This window comes from Ranitomeya variabilis, chromosome 4 (assembly GCF_051348905.1).
Source record: "Ranitomeya variabilis isolate aRanVar5 chromosome 4, aRanVar5.hap1, whole genome shotgun sequence".
NCBI classification, from domain to species: Eukaryota; Metazoa; Chordata; class Amphibia; order Anura; family Dendrobatidae; genus Ranitomeya; species Ranitomeya variabilis.
In genome coordinates, this window is record NC_135235.1 from 199,203,919 (window position 1) to 199,221,115 (window position 17,197).

A 17,197-nucleotide genomic window follows, 5' to 3' on the forward strand; every position below is an offset into this window, starting at 1 on the left:
AGCAGTACATGAGGGACTTAGGGGACATTATTAAATGTAAAGTGGGCACTTCAGCATTATTGTATTGTTATAGGGGCACTCAGAGTATTGCGACCACCAGAGTTGCATATTGTCACAATATGGCGGTAAAATCAGTGTTCGTTTTTGTATATAGATTTATTTTCAATAACAGCGAGGTCATATTCTGAGGTTCCCCTATATTCACAATTAGAGTGCGCAACAGTCACTGTAATTCTCTCGTGCCCCCATCTATTCTCTCGTGCCCCCCCCCTCTGTTCTCTCGTGCCCCCATCTAGTCTCCTATGCCCCTGGTATTATGCGCTTGTCACTGTCACTAGAATATAGCAGTGATGCCAGCAGGGTAAATCCCACGTCATAAATTGCTTCCTTAATATGACAATGGTACCAGTCCCCCCTGGCTGCCTGCTGTGTGCCCTCTTTGGTATACACCAGGTAAGCACAGGAGCTGCAGGCAGCAGGAGACTGTGTGACCATGAAGGTAAATAGAAGAGGATGTGTTATGTTTGTATTGTATCCTGCCTGGCATTAAAGGGGTTGTCTGAGATGGGGAAATATACAGTATATACATACTAGTTTATTTAAAATAAATCCTACACAGAGAGATATTGCTCTCCTGTCACCCCCGGAAATTCAGCCACAGACCTCTCTGGTGGTCAACAGCGGTTCTGGAAGTGATGACTGCACCATCTGGATGTCACAGAACAGATAAAACCTGTGATTAACTGCAGCGGTCAGGTGACTGTGAGGCTATGTGCACATGTATTTTTGAGGGCTGCGGATTTTTCCGCAGAGGATTTCAGAAATCCGCAGGTAAAAGGCACTTCGTTTTACCACGGGTTTACTGTGTTTTTTTTTTTTTTGCGGATTTTGTGCGAATTTCACCTGCGGTTTTACACCTGAATATTCCCATTATGGAGCAGGTGTAAACCGCTGCAGAAACCGCACAAAGAATTGACACGCTGCGGAATGTAAACCGCAGCGTTTCCGCACGATTTTTCCGCAGCATGTGCACTGCGGATTCCGTTTTCCATAGGTTTACATTGTACTGTAAACGCATGGGAAACCGCTGCGGACCCACAGCGGCGGATCCGCAATGTGTGCACATAGCCTTAGACGCTTCTCTGAAGGGGGGCCTGTGCCAGTCACCTGACAGTTGTGGGCTTTAATTTTCTCTTATTTTGCCAAATTTTCAAAAGAGTAAGGGATGGTCTTAAAAAATAAAATTGAAAACCCCCTATTACATTTTTACCCTTCGCCACGACAGCACCCCACATGAGAGAGAGGGATCCGCCCATAGGAACAGGAAACCTACAGAATAAAAGGAGGCGGTCCCCTCTCCTCCTCAGTTTAGGTTTCCTGTTTCTATGGGAACCCGAAGTACCTGCAGTCAAGAGGATTCCTGGGCCATGCACCCGCCTGCGTCAGTCTCCGTGGGAACGGCAGGGGCTGCGGTGCCAGAAGCAGCGGCGGGGGAGCCACTGTTTGCAGCCTCCCCCCTCGTCTGGTCGGTCGCCATGGTCCGGGTTCGGTGCCGCTGGTCCGCCCGGCTCCATGAGGACGCGCGCGCTCAGCGGCTGGCTTCTTATCCAGCAGCCGCCGCATGGTAAGGAGGAGCGGCGCGTCTAACCCGGAAGTCGCTGGAGCACTTCCGGGTTGGGTCCGGGGAGGCAGGAGATTCGGCGCCAAATTTAAAAATGCAGCGCTAGCGTCGGCCGGTGTGTGTAAGTATGGCTTCACCGGCCGATGTAGCGCACTTGCCTGTAACAGAGCGGTCTCCCAGCAAGGAGACAAGCGCCAGGAGCAGCACCAAAAGTGGGGATCGATCTCAGGAAAAGCGATCTGCCACCAAACAAAAGGATCTTTCTTCAAAGAATCCGCCTCCAGAACCGGTACCTGTCAGCTTCACTGGGTGAGTTTTTAAAAGAGTCTCTTCCCATATGCTGATATATGTTCCTCCTGTATCCCCTTCCTCTAGACTAAGAAAAGGACACATAAAACCAAACACAGAGAATGTGCCTTATGTTTACATAATACGCGAGGAAATGCAGGGTCTGGCGCATACAAGTAGCACCAGTACCCGTCAGCCTAGCCGGTCCCGATCTCCAACAAGCCCAGAGTCAGAGGTAGTACAAAAATCCTCTGACGAAGAGGAGTCTCAGCCAAGTTCATCAGAATATGAAGGAGGGCTTTGTCTACCAAATAGCAGCATAGACAATGTAGTAAAAGCCGTCAGAAGCACGATGGGGTGTCCAGACGAGAAGGGAAAGAAGTCAGCTCAGGACATCATGTTTGCGGGGTTAGGACAGAAAAAACGGAGGTCCTTCCCCGTCATACCCACAATTAAAGAGCTAGTTAAAAAGGAGTGGGAAAAACAGCATACAAGAGGTTTTTTACCATCCTCTGCTAAGAGACGCTACCCCTTCAGTGATGAAGAACTTAATACTTGGCAAAAAATACCAAAGGTTGACGCGGCAGTGGCCTCAACTTCTAAGCAATCGGTCTTACCTGTTGAAGACTCGGGGACTCTGACTGATCCCTTAGACCGAAAGGCAGAAGCCTTACTTAAGAGGTCATGGGAGGCTAATACGGGGGCATTCAGGCCAGCCATTTCTGGCACCTGTACTGCAAGATCGCTGCTAGTATGGACAGAGCAGCTGGAGGAACAAATTAGAGGTGGAGCTTCGAGAAATACAATTCTATCGAAAATCCCTCTAATGAAAGAGGCAGTAGCATTTCTAGCTGATGCCTCGGTGGACTCGCTACGCCTAACAGCCAGGTCAGCCGGCCTAGTGAACACAGCCCGGCGAGCACTCTGGTTGAAAAATTGGAAAGGGGACGCACAGGCCAAAGCAAAACTTTGTGCGATCCCCTGCCAGGGTGAGTTCCTATTTGGGAAAACTCTGGATGAGCTCTTAAACAAAGCAGGAGAGCGGAAGAAGGGCTTCCCTAACCAGTATCTTCCCTCTTACAGGAGAGCCTTCAGGAGACGAAACAAACCGGAAACAAACCGGCTGAGCAAAGGGAGCGCTGGGAGACAAAGGATCCAAAACAAAGAGGTGCTCTGTTTTCCGGATCTTATAACCAAAAACGTAACAAATACCGTTAATTATGAAGTGGGCGGTAGATTGAAATATTTCTTTTCTAAATGGAAGCTGATAACATCTAGTCATTGGATTCTGGACATTATTGAAAACGGATTAAGATTAGAGTTTGATAGAATCCCTTGGGATTCTTTTATAGTAACATCTCCAAAAGGACGACAACAGCAAGAAGCTCTAGAATCAGAGATCCTGTCGCTTCTATCTAAAAAAGTATTGATAGAGGTTCCCCGGGGTCAGGAAAAGAAGGGGTTCTATTCCCCTTTATTCTTGATCAATAAGCCGGATGGTTCATTTAGAACCATCATAAACCTTAGAAAACTAAATTCCTTTCTGCGTAACCATACCTTCAAAATGGAATCCATTAGTTCTACCATCAAACTTTTGTTTCCTAGGTGTGTCATGGCCGGGATAGACCTAAAAGATGCATATTATCATCTTCCCATACATGCCGAACACCAGCAGTATCTAAGGGTGGCAGTCATCATGAAAGGACAGGTTCGTCACTTTCAGTATGTAGCAATGCCATTTGGGCTTTCTATGGCCCCCCGCATCTTTACAAAAGTGATATTAGAGGTGATGGCTTATCTGCGCCAACAGGACACTCTGATAATACCCTACCTGGATGACTTTCTAGTGGTAGGAGACTCTATTGCTCAATGTAAAATGCGGTTGTCTAACACGATCTCATCCCTGCAGGAGTTGGGTTGGATCGTCAATTTCGAAAAGTCCAGACTGAATCCAGACACTACTCAAATGTTTCTAGGGATCCAGCTAGACTCCGTAAGTCAAAGAAGCTTCCTCCCGCATTCAAAGAAAATGATTATACAGTCAAAGGTGTCAGAAGCAATAAGAAACCCATACATGACACTAAGGAAGGCTATGTCCTTATTAGGATCATTGTCCTCATGTATCCCGGCTGTACCCTGGGCTCAATTCCATACCCGCCAATTACAGTACGAAGTATTGTCAGTCCAGGGACAAAGAGGACACCTGGAGAGTAAACTAACTCTCTCTAGAGATGTCATAGAGTCTCTATCCTGGTGGCTAGATATGGGACACCTTTCAGGAGGTGTACCTTGGGTAGTAGATCCATCCAAAATAATTACTACCGACGCCAGCCCTACGGGGTGGGGTGCACATATGGAAGATGACATAGTCCAGGATACCTGGAATCAGGCAGAATCATCATGTTCGTCAAATTGGAAGGAATTAACAGCAGTAGGAAAAGCCTTAAATTATTTTCTTCCACAGATTCAAGGAGCAGATGTAAGAGTTTTCTCAGACAACTCCACCACAGTGGCCTATGTAAACCGTCAGGGCGGTACACGGTCAGGAAGTCTGATGACCATCGCAGGGGAGATCCTCCAGTTTGCAGAGACTCATCTTACGTCCCTAACAGCTCTACACATCAGAGGAGTAGAAAATACCAAAGTGGACTACCTCAGTCGAAACAGGCTGCGCCAGGGAGAATGGTCCTTAAACAGAACCGTGTTCAGACTAATAACAAGAGCATGGGGAATGCCTCAGATAGATCTATTTGCCACAAGAGGCAACAGGCAAGTAGAAAGATTCGCTTCCCTGAACTCCATGGATCATCCAGACATGCTGGACTCCCTACATCATCCTTGGGACTTCAGACTGGCTTACGCCTTTCCTCCAATGTCTCTAATTCCGCTAGTGATCAGGAAGATCAGGAGGGAACGTGCAAGGGTAATCCTCATTGCACCCTTCTGGCCAAAGAGACCGTGGTTCTCCTGCCTCCAAAGCATGTGTCTATCCGATCCATGGATTCTTCCATTGGACAAGGAACTACTGTTCCAGGGGCCGTTTTTCCACCCGCAAATGAAAGGGCTTCACTTGACGGCGTGGAACTTGAGCGGCAGTTACTAAGCTCAAGGGGTTTTTCAGAACAGCTAGTAAAAACCCTGCTACTAAGTAGAAAAAGATCTACCACCCTGATATATAGCAGAGTTTGGAAAAAATTCTTAGAATTTCATACAGTACCATTCACTAATCAGGTTCCGATAACACCTATTCTAGAGTTCCTACAAAAAGGTAGAGAATTAGGATTATCAGTGAACACCTTAAGAGTCCAGATATCAGCGTTAGGAGCCCTACATGGATATAATATAGCCGCTGATAGATGGGTCTCCAGATTCATTAAGTCTTGTGAACGAAGTAACCCGGTACATATTCCCCGTCTACCTCCGTGGGACTTAAATCTAGTGCTAGAAGCCTTAACCAGCTCCCCATTTGAGCCTCTAGACTCTATACCTCTAAATGTCCTCACATATAAAGTAGCCCTTTTGGTAGCCCTGACCTCAGCCAGACGTGTTAGTGACATCCAGGCCCTATCAGTAGACCCACCATTCTTACTGATATTCCATGATCGTATAGTCCTAAAACCAGACCCCTCTTACCTCCCTAAGGTAGCATCCACCTACCACAGGTCACAGGAAATATTTCTCCCTTCCTTTTTTGATTCTCCTGTAACCCCTGAACAACATAAGTTCCACACCTTAGATGTCAGAAGAGCCATCCTGACTTATATAGAAAGGTGTCAAACATGGAGGGAGAGTAGGGCTCTGTTTATCTCCTTTCAGGGCCACAAGAAAGGACATGGGGTCACGAGAGCTACCATATCTCGGTGGATCAGAGATGCTATCTGCTTGGCCTATACATCAAAAGGCGAGATTCCTCCAGTGGGTATTAAAGCGCACTCAACACGAGCCATGGCTTCCTCCTGGGCGGAACAAGCGGATGTCCCGATCCATCTAATATGTAAGGCCGCAACTTGGTCTACACCTTCTACCTTTTACAACCATTATAGACTTGATCTATCTTCTTCTTCTGATTTGACCTTTGGTAGAGCTGTGCTTAGTACAGTAATCCCACCCGAGTAATGACTCTCTGAAAATCTCTCATGTGGGGTGCTGTCGTGGCGAAGGGTAAAAAGCCGGATTACTCACCGGTAATGCTCTTTTAATGAGTCCACGACAGCACCCATTTACAACCCTCCCTGATTATGCACAGCTCTTTCTTTAATTCACAAATAATGGTTGTATAGAGTTTTTAAGATATTTTGCTGAATAAGAATTAATACTAAAGCTTTTGCGGTTCCCTTTTTATACTCTGTAAACTAAACTGAGGAGGAGAGGGGACCGCCTCCTTTTATTCTGTAGGTTTCCTGTTCCTATGGGCGGATCCCTCTCTCTCATGTGGGGTGCTGTCGTGGACTCATTAAAAGAGCATTACCGGTGAGTAATCCGGCTTATTTAGTGATTCTCATTCGTGTCGGTGTTCCCCTCTGGTACCAAAAGTGATGTCGACCTGTGCATTATTTACATGACCGCTGCAGCCAATCACTGACCTCACAGTCATTTGCTGTACATAATAGTACGACCACTGCAGCCTGTGATTAGTGGGGGTCAAATGGTGAAGGCCCCTGCAATCATTATTATTTATCGTACATCTGGATACAGATCTACAGTACGTAGCAATTAAAGGGGTGTTCAGGGCTGTAGACATATTTCTGCACTCTATGTGACTTCAAACTACTGAATGCATGTAAAGAGTAAATGTAATGTAAATTGAATGTAAGTAAAGAGTAAACCAGATTTATTTATACTGATTTTACTATGGGGGGGGGCGCCATTTTGCAGTTCGCCTCAGGCAGCATAGAGGCTAGGTTCACCCCTGGCCCCACCCACCCACCTCAGTCTTGGCTGCTGCGGGGGGAGGGGGTCTCGGGCGCAGGGCCGCCATCAGGGCATTACAGCCCTGACTACTGTATGGGGCAGAAATGGGTGCTGTACCTTTAAGCAGCAGGCCCAAGTGTATCACGGTCCTGACGCGGGTCATGTGACATGCTGCGCGCTCTTATGCAGGAGCACTGGAGCAGACTGGAGGTGTGAGAGCCCTCAGGATTACTCCGCAGGTGACGGCACAGACAGTAAGGAGTTAACTGCTGTCAGCCCGAGGATTTCCTGTCTCCTCGGTAGCAAGGAACCTTTCTGTGTCATCTGCGGGGGAAGTGTTTCAGTGCTGCACTTCTTGTGCTCTGCCAGTACTGTCCCCCATGTGGTGAGAAGGTGACTGGGGGGTTTGTACTGGGAGCATCAGGGGGGTCTGGGGATATTGGGAGTCTCACCTCTGTGCTTGTCTGCCCCCTCAGATGTTGCCTGTCAGAGGGGGGACCCTGCTAAGGTCCATGGCTGCTGTCTGCAGGTAAGAGCCCTTCTGTCCTGTCTCAGCTGCTGTGGCACTATAAGTCTCAGCATGCACATACAGGGGAGACACAGATTGTGGTGATTTACACGTTTCAAGCTGGAAGACATTTTGCTTTTTTGTAGAGAAGCAGGACGGACATGTTTGTGGGAGACGATACTGAAGTCGGCGGTGAGCAGGGAGAGGAGGCGGGCAGTGTGTGAGGACTCAGGAAGCTGCAGAGAGGAGTGAGGTGAGAGAGGAGACGGGAGTCTGCTGATGTGAGTGAGGAGAGGGGAGGCTGGTAAGGGGAGGAGATGAGAGGCTGGTAAGGAGAGATGAGAGGCTGGTGGGGGAGGCTGCTGAGGAGATGAGAGGCTGGAAAGGAGAGGAGATGAGAGGCTGGTGTGGGGAGGCTTCTGAGGGGAGGAGATGAGAGGCTGGAAAGGAGAGGAGATGAGAGGCTGGAAAGGAGAGGAGATGAGAGGCTGGAAAGGAGAGGAGATGAGAGGCTGGAGAGGAGAGGAGATGAGAGGCTGGAGAGGAGAGGAGATGAGAGGCTGGAGAGGAGAGGAGATGAGAGGCTGGAAAGGAGAGGAGATGAGAGGCTGGAAAGGAGAGGAGATGAGAGGCTGGAAAGGAGAGGAGATGAGAGGCTGGAAAGGAGAGGAGATGAGAGGCTGGAAAGGAGAGGAGATGAGAGGCTGGAGAGGAGATGAGATGAGAGGCTGGAGAGGAGATGAGAGGCTGGAAAGGAGAGGAGATGAGAGGCTGGAAAGGAGAGGAGATGAGAGGCTGGAAAGGAGAGGAGATGAGAGGCTGGAAAGGAGATGAGAGGCTGGAAAGGAGATGAGAGGCTGGAAAGGAGATGAGAGGCTGGAAAGGAGAGGAGATGAGATGAGAGGCTGGAAAGGAGAGGAGATGAGAGGCTGGAGAGGAGATGAGAGGCTGGAAAGGAGAGGAGATGAGAGGCTGGAAAGGAGAGGAGATGAGAGGCTGGAAAGGAGAGGAGATGAGAGGCTGGAAAGGAGAGGAGATGAGAGGCTGGAAAGGAGAGGAGATGAGAGGCTGGAGAGGAGATGAGATGAGAGGCTGGAGAGGAGATGAGAGGCTGGAAAGGAGAGGAGATGAGAGGCTGGAAAGGAGAGGAGATGAGAGGCTGGAAAGGAGAGGAGATGAGAGGCTGGAAAGGAGATGAGAGGCTGGAAAGGAGATGAGAGGCTGGAAAGGAGAGGAGATGAGATGAGAGGCTGGAAAGGAGAGGAGATGAGAGGCTGGAAAGGAGAGGAGATGAGAGGCTGGAAAGGAGAGGAGATGAGAGGCTGGAGAGGAGAGGAGATGAGAGGCTGGAGAGGAGATGAGAGGCTGGAAAGGAGAGGAGATGAGAGGCTGGTGTTGGGAGGCTGCTAAGGAGAGGAGAGGCTGGTGAGGAGAGGCTGGTAAGGAGAGGAGATGAGAGGCTGGAGAGGAGATGAGAGGCTGGAAAGGAGAGGAGATGAGAGGCTGGAAAGGAGAGGAGATGAGAGGCTGGAAAGGAGAGGAGATGAGAGGCTGGAAAGGAGAGGAGATGAGAGGCTGGAAAGGAGAGGAGATGAGAGGCTGGAAAGGAGAGGAGATGAGAGGCTGGTGTTGGGAGGCTGCTAAGGAGAGGAGAGGCTGGTAAGGAGAGGAGATGAGAGGCTGGAAAGGAGAGGAGATGAGAGGCTGGTGTGGGGAGGCTGCTGAGGAGAGGGGATGAGAGGCTGGTGAGGGGAGGCTGCTGAGGGGAGGGGATGAGAGGCTGGTGAGGGGAGGCTGCTGAGGGGAGGAGATGAGAGGCTGGTGAGGGGAGGCTGCTGAGGAGAGGGGATGAGAGGCTGGAGAGGGGAGGCTGCTGAGGAGATGAGAGGCTGGTCTCATGCTGTATATGGGGAGGTTATGTGGGTCTCATGCTGTATATGGGGAGGCTGTGTGGGGCTCATGCTGTATATAAGGGGCTGTGGGGGGTTTAAAGATATATAGCGGGTGTCAGCATACTTAACTCTCAATATTAAGTGATACAATTAATACTAATTAATATTGAGTAGAATTGTTTTCATGCTATTTCATGCACCACAACAGTCATGGTCTTTCATCTGGCCCCTCGGGGAAATAAATTGCCCACCCCTGATCTAGAGACATGGAGTGAGAAGCCCACAGACGATAGCAACAGATTAGTCCGTTCTCTCACTAAATTACCCATCCAGCTCTTCACACTATTCTCTCTGAAACGTCCGAGCATTGCAGAGATAAACGTCCCTGTTTGCAGTCTGACTGATGCTGCCCGTGGTTTTGGTAGTATGAATCGACTGACAGGTTGCCCTTAAAAATCTGTCAGCCAAACCGTGCAACCGTGGCAGAATCAACTGACTATGTACTGTGTATGAGATCCACCAGATTCTCACATGACAACTAATGGAAAGGTTTGCTAAGGCTACTTTCACATCAGCGATTTTCTCCGTTCGCGGCAGACACTGCAGTTTTTCCCGCATCTGTCGCGTAACATATCACTTACGGGCCGGCAACTCTGCGTTCGGCCTCATTCATTCCCTATGGGACTTGTGGACATGTGCGGCACTTGAGGCGAGACAAAAAAAAAAACACTGCTAGCATCATTTTTTTTTCCTGTTGCTGCAAGTACCGCATTTGCCGGATCGCAGCAAAACCGCAAGTGCCGCAAGTCCCATAGGGAATGAATGAGGCCGAACACAGTGTTGCCATAAGTGATCCGTTACGGATGCGGAAAAACTGCCGGATCTGCCGCAAATGTCAAAAATCGCTGATGTGAAAGTAGCCTAAGTCACTGCCGATAGTCTGCATTAGTCATTCTCGCCAATGGGGGAGGCAGCACGAAAAGTGCCTAGGGCAGCAGAAACTCTAAATACGGCCCTGACCCCAAACCACCAAAAGCACAGAGTAAGGAGATGTATAAATACAACAGAAAAGAAGTAAATAGCCAGCTCACCAGTAACCACCGCAGGTGCACGGAACTCCGTTGCAGGAGAATGGGTTGATCAGAAAAAAAAAAATTGAGTTCCAGCTCCTTAAAATAGAAAATTTATTGATATCCAAAATATTAAAAGCGATACATACAGGTGGATTGTCTCCCTCCGGTGGGTGCCCCTGAGCATGAGAGACTAATTGGCAATTAGTCCCTCATGCTCAGGGGCACCCACCGGAGGGAGACAATCCACCTGTATGTATCGCTTTTAATATTTTGGATATCAATAAATTTTCTATTTTAAGGAGCTGGAACTCAATTTTTTTTTTTTTTTCCTAAGGAGATGTATGGTTGCTTTACTACAAGGATGTCCTGCCAAGACCAAATTATGATGTTCACATAAAACTTTAAGGGTATGTTTCCACGTTCAGGATTGCATCAGGATTTGGTCAGGATTTTTCATCAGTATTTGTAAGCCAAAACCAGGAGTGGAACAATTAGAGGAAAAGTATAATAGAAATATATGCTCCACTTTTGCATTCATCACCCACTCCTGGTTTTGGCTTACAAATACTGATGAAAAATCCTGACCAAATCCTGATGCAATCCTGAACGTGGACACATACCCTAAGATGGAGATTCACAGGTACAAACAGATTACCTGCTACCCTGAGCCTCTTCCACCTTCTAGTTAAAATCAGAACATATAGATGTACGGCGCCCCAGGGTCCTGGTCGTCGCAGTGGTATTGCTTTCCTCTCGGGGAGAGTGATGCTACATTTGGAGGCAAAGAAGGATAACTGCATCCAGGTATCACAAACATGCAACACATTTCACACTCCAGGCCACCAGAGGGAGCTTCTGCTCCTATTTATTAGGTCACTCCACATATATCTATAACTGGTAGTCTGTAGGGAAAGTTAGTAAGTTGCTGGTTGGGCTCAGCTCAGTGAGTTCCCGACCAGAGTCTGAGGAGGATGGAAGGTTAAAGGAGCTGTGCATGCTCTCAGAGCTGCAGCTCTCAGAAAGAGACATTGAAAGGCAGAATTGTATTGCAGTGAGCATGAAGGAAGCCGAAGCAAAGGAGAGGATACCAGAAGGAGACCAGCCCCGTTCAAGCTGTCTCCTTCTGAGGTGCAACATCCCGGTAACCGGGACACAGAAGGAGTAAGGACCTCTACGCCTTATTTCAGAGACCGGCAGGACAGCTAATTGCAGGTTACCTGTCCACACCTACACCCAGGAGGCACGGTGACACCTACAGAGCCGGGTTATCTAAGAGACCCTATAAACAGGCTCAAGTCACCAGTCATATGGGTTTTGTCCTATCCTATATGGGGGACAGAGAGAGTGAAACATGGCATCTGTGAGACCCTTATGTGAAGCCATAAGCAGTAAGGGACTACACCACCGCAGCACAAGGGAAGGCTACTGATTTTACTGATTTCCATCTGGACAAGGGGACTCTGGACTTGCCTCCAAACCGACTGGACTCTGCCTGCCCTTTGATCTGGTGCCCTGGACTGTGGATGCTGAAGTCTTCAGTAAAGGTAAAGAGACTGCAACCTTGTGTCCTCGTTCTTCTCTGCGCCTCTCACCATACCAACATCTACACACCAGGAAGCCCTGGGGACATACTTCACCTGTGGGAAGGTATACTATCTAGCTGCCATAACATCACCCCAGCGGACCCCTTAAAGCAGCGTCGGTCACCCTGACTGAATACCACAGGTGGCGTCACGAACATAAACTCTATCCCTTTAAAGACCTTTCCCTTTTACACGGACGTCCCAGGGCCACGGACCGGGTCAGCCACTGTGACATCCCCCTGTGAACCACAGGACCCGGTACCGAGTACCCCACGGCCCTTGGGGGGGCGATCCAGATGCAATAACTAAACCTTTCTGTAGTATAGGCATAAGTGGGTGTAATATATGTAGCACTTTATCCCCAACGCCTTTATGTATATTTGCAATGCTGCATCCGGCTGTATACTTATTGTTATTGATGTCTTGTGAATAATATGCATGTTATATATGGGGAAAGTGCATGCCGGAGGAGATGGAACTGTGTTGGCGGTGGGAACCAAGAGCCAGGGGAGTGGAAACAGCGGCCACCCCGGAGGAGCTCATACCAGAAGCTAGGCCTGAACCGGACCTTCTACTTGTGAGACCCGTCCACGCAATCTCCGCGGAGAGATATGGCAGCCACGAGATGGGTGCAATCAGGAAGCAACAGTTGGAGGTGGTGAGTACACCTCCACCCCCTGTCCCTAAAGCCTGGTCCGTGTCCTTAACTCCCGCCCCAAGTCATCAGCCCCTATATGAGGAGTCAGGGGCTCCGGTACCTACTACTGCTCGCCGGGTGCTGGAGGGAAGATCCGCCATGAACGTCAGAGCATCTCAGAGGGCCTCTCGCTCCACTCCCATCGATGAGGGCTCATTCCCATCACTGGACCAGTTGGCATGGATAGCCGACATGGTAGAGAAGATAAAGCAAAGAGAAAAGGAGGTATGGGCAGAGTTGCGTCAGCCAGGAGGTGGTGCTATGGCTGGTCGTCGCACTTATGGCCAGCTGGTCTATGCGGAGGTAGGCCGTGCCTATGGATTCATTCGAGAGGTTGTAACTTAGGAGAAGGTGTACATCAATGCTGCCTCTGTAAAGTTTGGGAGACCCCTGGAGGAAGGGGACTGGGTCTCTTTTTTTAAAGAGAACTGCCCTCGGGGCTACTTTGCGGTGGCTGTAGCTTTGTGCATGCCGGAGGAGATGGAACTGTGTATGGGTCCGAGCCCGGCACGGTCGGTCCCCTACATAACTTCTTCCTCCCAAACCCCCATCGCAGCTGCTTCATCATGGCAGCCTGTGACCCCTGTGGCTGTAGGGTCACCCCTACCCCGATACCGGATATGGGATTCTGCCACCACTGGAACAGCACGGGATGCGTGCCACTGAAGATAAAGTTTACTGTATGTTTTGTTGTGCTGTTCCACCTAAAGAACTTATGGAAGGACTGTTCCACATCCCACAGGATAAGGAAGAAACCCTGATGTTTATCCTCAATAAAAGGGGAGCGTTACATGGCCAAAACGGGTCAAATGGACATTTTGTTTGCTTTTTTGTATGTTTGTCTTGACCTGGAGGACTGCGAGACGGGTATTTTATATTTGGAGTCTATGGACTCTTTTTGTTTTGTTGCAACTGTTGTGCCCTTTCTGCTGGAAAAGCAGGATACCATCTTGGGACTGCTAACGGGCTACTCCGGCACTGTGGCCCCGGGTAGTGCCAAGTCCAAAGAAAGGGGGGGGGGAATGCCCTCCTTAAAAGAGACTGTGTCCTAGGGACATGACAAGTATGTCCTACCTCTGTTTCCTCCTTGCATGGAGTAATGATTGTAAAATATAAATATTATATTGGTCAGGGATGACCAAGCTTTTTTAAAAAAGGGGGAATGTAAGGGGTGTAATATATGTAGCACTTTATCCCCAACCCCTTTAAGTATATTTGCAATGCTGCTGTGTGTATATTTAATGTTATTGATGTCTTATGTACATATAATATGCACGTTATATATGGGGAAATTACAGTACCCAAGTTTATCCACAAGATGGGGCACATAATAGTCTCAGGAAACAGTATTGTAAATAGTTAACATAGGAGGGGCACAGCGGGTTAAGATAGGGAGGGCTTCCTGGCATAGTCAGTTGGGGTCGGGCGCCCGTGTAGCCCACGTGGGCTGGCTAGCCCAGGGCAACACTGTGCCACGCAACATTAGAAAAGCATGGGACCCAGCCTATAACATCCTGGGGTCTGGTTCTCATCTGGAGGAAACAACAACAGCAGAGCAAGCAGATGCAGTATTACTGGGACTGTACTTGCTAAGAAGGAGGCTAAGCAGTAAGGGCAGGTCGCTCATCATGTGGCAGATTTTTGCTTGGGCAGCAGTCCTTAGATCTGGTGCAAAGCGGCTGAGGACACCCCCACACAAGGCAAGGAACCTGGACAGAGATGACGCTGAGAGACCGAAAGGTACGGTCCGTCCCGGAAGCGAGCTTAGTGAGAGGGAGAGAAGGAAAGGGACAGAAAGAATGTCGCCTGTTGTGAAGCCTGTTGATTACACTGGAAACGTCCTAGATGTGCTGAGTAAAGCTGTTGATGTTGAAGTTAAACCGGACTGAGTCTCACTTATTGTGAAACCGCATGTAAGGAGCCCAATACTACCCAGGAAGGACCCTGATGGCGCAGAGATGCAGAATCCAGTAATGCAGAGGAAGAGACATTACTATATAGAGAGAGGGGGTCAGGGTGTGATCCAGGGATTCCTCTCAGCCATGACAACCTCCCTGGCCCCATCTACCATAGGAACCAGATCACAATTATATCCATCCCCAGGAAAACAACAAGATAAGGCATCCACCTTAATGTTCTTATTCCCCCTGGCTTATATGTCACAATAAAAGTTGAATCTGGAGAATTTTGTTATCAATGATTACCATGACTGGATGAACTGCCCCCTCCAGAAAATGTTACCACTCTTCAAAAGTCCACTTAATAGGCAAGAGTATCCTATTACCATTGTCATAGTTTTTCTTAGGGGACAACAGTTTCTTTGAAAAATATGCACACGGACGCCATTTACCAGGTGATGCACCCTGTGACAATACAGCCCACACCCCCTCTTCAGACGCGTCAACTTCCACAATAAATGGCTGTGTGATGTTAGGCTGTATAAGAAGAGGTGCAGATGCAAAACAATTTTTCAAGGTATCGAATGCCTTCCTGGCCTGAACTGGAGCATTTGGAAAAGTCCATCCCTTTCCTGGTCAAATCCGTCAGAGGCTTGGCCACTACAAAAATGTTTTTGATGAAGTTTTGACAGCAGTTGGCGAAACCCTAAAACATTTTAAGTCCTCGGGACAATCCCAATCCAATACCACATGGACTTTCGCCGGCTCCATGAGCAAACTGGTGGACAATAAGAAATAACCCAGAAAAGCAAGCTCCTGAACCAAGAATATACATTTATCTGATTTGACAAATAGTTTATTGTCTCTGAGTAGCTGTCTGACATGTGACTCGAGGTCAAGTGAATAAATCAATGTCATCAAGATAGATCACAACAAATCTACCTGCCAGGTGACTAAAAATGCATAAAAACAGCAGGAGCATTAGTCAACTCAAATTACATCAGAAGTATTTCATAATGTCCCTCAGATGTATTGAAGGCTGTCTTCCACTGATCCCCGTCCTTATTTCGAATGAGATTATATGTCAACGAAATCCAGTTCAGAAAACCATTTTGCCCCTACGATATGGTTAAAGAGGTCCTGAATGAGAAGGAGAGGATATGGATCCCCGACCGTGATCCGATTAAGTTCACAAAAATCTAGGAAGAGGCGTAACCCCCTGCCTTTTTCTTAACAACAATAAAACCTGCTACAATGGGATATGAAGACGGTCTAATATGGCCCTTTGCCAGACTTTCAGCAATATAGTGCTTCATGACCTACCTCTCTGGACCAGAGACATTATATAGCCTGCTCTTTGGCAGCTTGCCCTCAGGTACAAAATTATCGGCGCAATCATAAGGACAATGGGGTGGAAGTTCTTGACACCCCTGTTCTAAAAACACATCCCTGAAGTAAGACAGGTATTCAGGCAGAGATTGGGCTCCCACCCTGGCTAGCCGGGTGCCCAAGAAGTGTCCTTGACAATATTCACTCCACTTTTCCACCTCCCGAGTCTGCCAGTCTACCACTGGATTGTGCAGCGTAAGCCAAGGTTGTCCAAGAGCCACAGGAGAGGGTAAGCCCTCTAGCACATAACAGTCAATAAATTCTGAGTGCTTGGCCCCTACCTGTAGATTTAACACTCGAATGACCTGAGTAAAATGCCCCTTGCTCAAGGGTGCAGAGTCAATTGCAATTATAGGTATTGGTCTAGACCAGGGGTGGGAAATCTTTTTTCTACCAAGGGCCATTTGGATATTTATACCATCCTTCGGGGGGCATACAAACTCCGCCCACAAAGTACATCCTGACTGTGGCACTGGTGTCAGGATGTAATCTTTCATTGCATGCCCTTCAGTGTTCAGTAGTGAACACTGCATGTGTGTGCTAACAGAGCAAGAAGAAATTAATGAGCTTGTGGCAGTCAAAATACAGCTCCCTGCCCAAGAATGCAGCCCCTGAAAATCTGCCTGGGGGCCTGATAAAAGGTCACCGAGGGCAGTAAATGGCCCAGGGGCCTGAGGTTCCCAACTCCTGGTCTAGACAGCTTGTGGTTTGAAGCCCTGGACTTGGATGAACTTTGCGTTGATCAAAGTAAACCATGCCCCACTGTCCAGAAATGCTGAAATAACAACATTATTTTTGCCCAAATGGATCTTGGGTGGTAAAAAATTGGGACCTACCCACAGAGGAAATATGTACACCCTGGTTGACAACCTCCCTGCAACCTGGGTTGCTTAGTTTTCTAACGGCTGTTTACAGTGTGATAAGGAAGGACAAGCAACCACAAAATTACCCTTTTCACCACAGAAAAACACGCTCCCCTTTATGCTGAACTACAGTTGGAACAAAAGAACAACTGCATGGGTTCCTCAGTAGACTCAGACCTAGGTTCCCTTGACAGCAGTCCCTCTGCAAATCGGAGTGTCTCTTTATGTCTCTGGCGAAGACGGCGATCCACACGAAAAGCCAGAGATATGGCTGCCTCAAGGAAAACCGGAGTCTTCTACAGAGCAAAGGCATCCTTAACCTTTACAGATAGTCCTTGACTGAACTGGCTACGGAAAGCGGGGTCATTCCACTTTGCCTGTTAGGCAAAGTGATCTTTGGCTCCACCAGGGGTTGCCTGAGAGGCGCAGTGTTTGGGTGCAGCAAAACAACAGTGCATATGGAGCTCCCCCAGA

At 48.4% G+C, this 17,197-nt stretch overlaps 1 long non-coding RNA gene across 1 annotated transcript; it reads left to right on the forward strand.

Moving 5' to 3' along the window:
• Positions 1–7,049: 7,049 nt before the first annotated feature.
• LOC143768589 (uncharacterized) lies at positions 7,050–7,734 on the forward strand. Its single transcript, XR_013213957.1, has 3 exons — positions 7,050–7,213; positions 7,297–7,349; positions 7,475–7,734. It is a non-coding gene; the product is annotated as an uncharacterized LOC143768589 (long non-coding RNA).
• Positions 7,735–17,197: the final 9,463 nt, after the last annotated feature.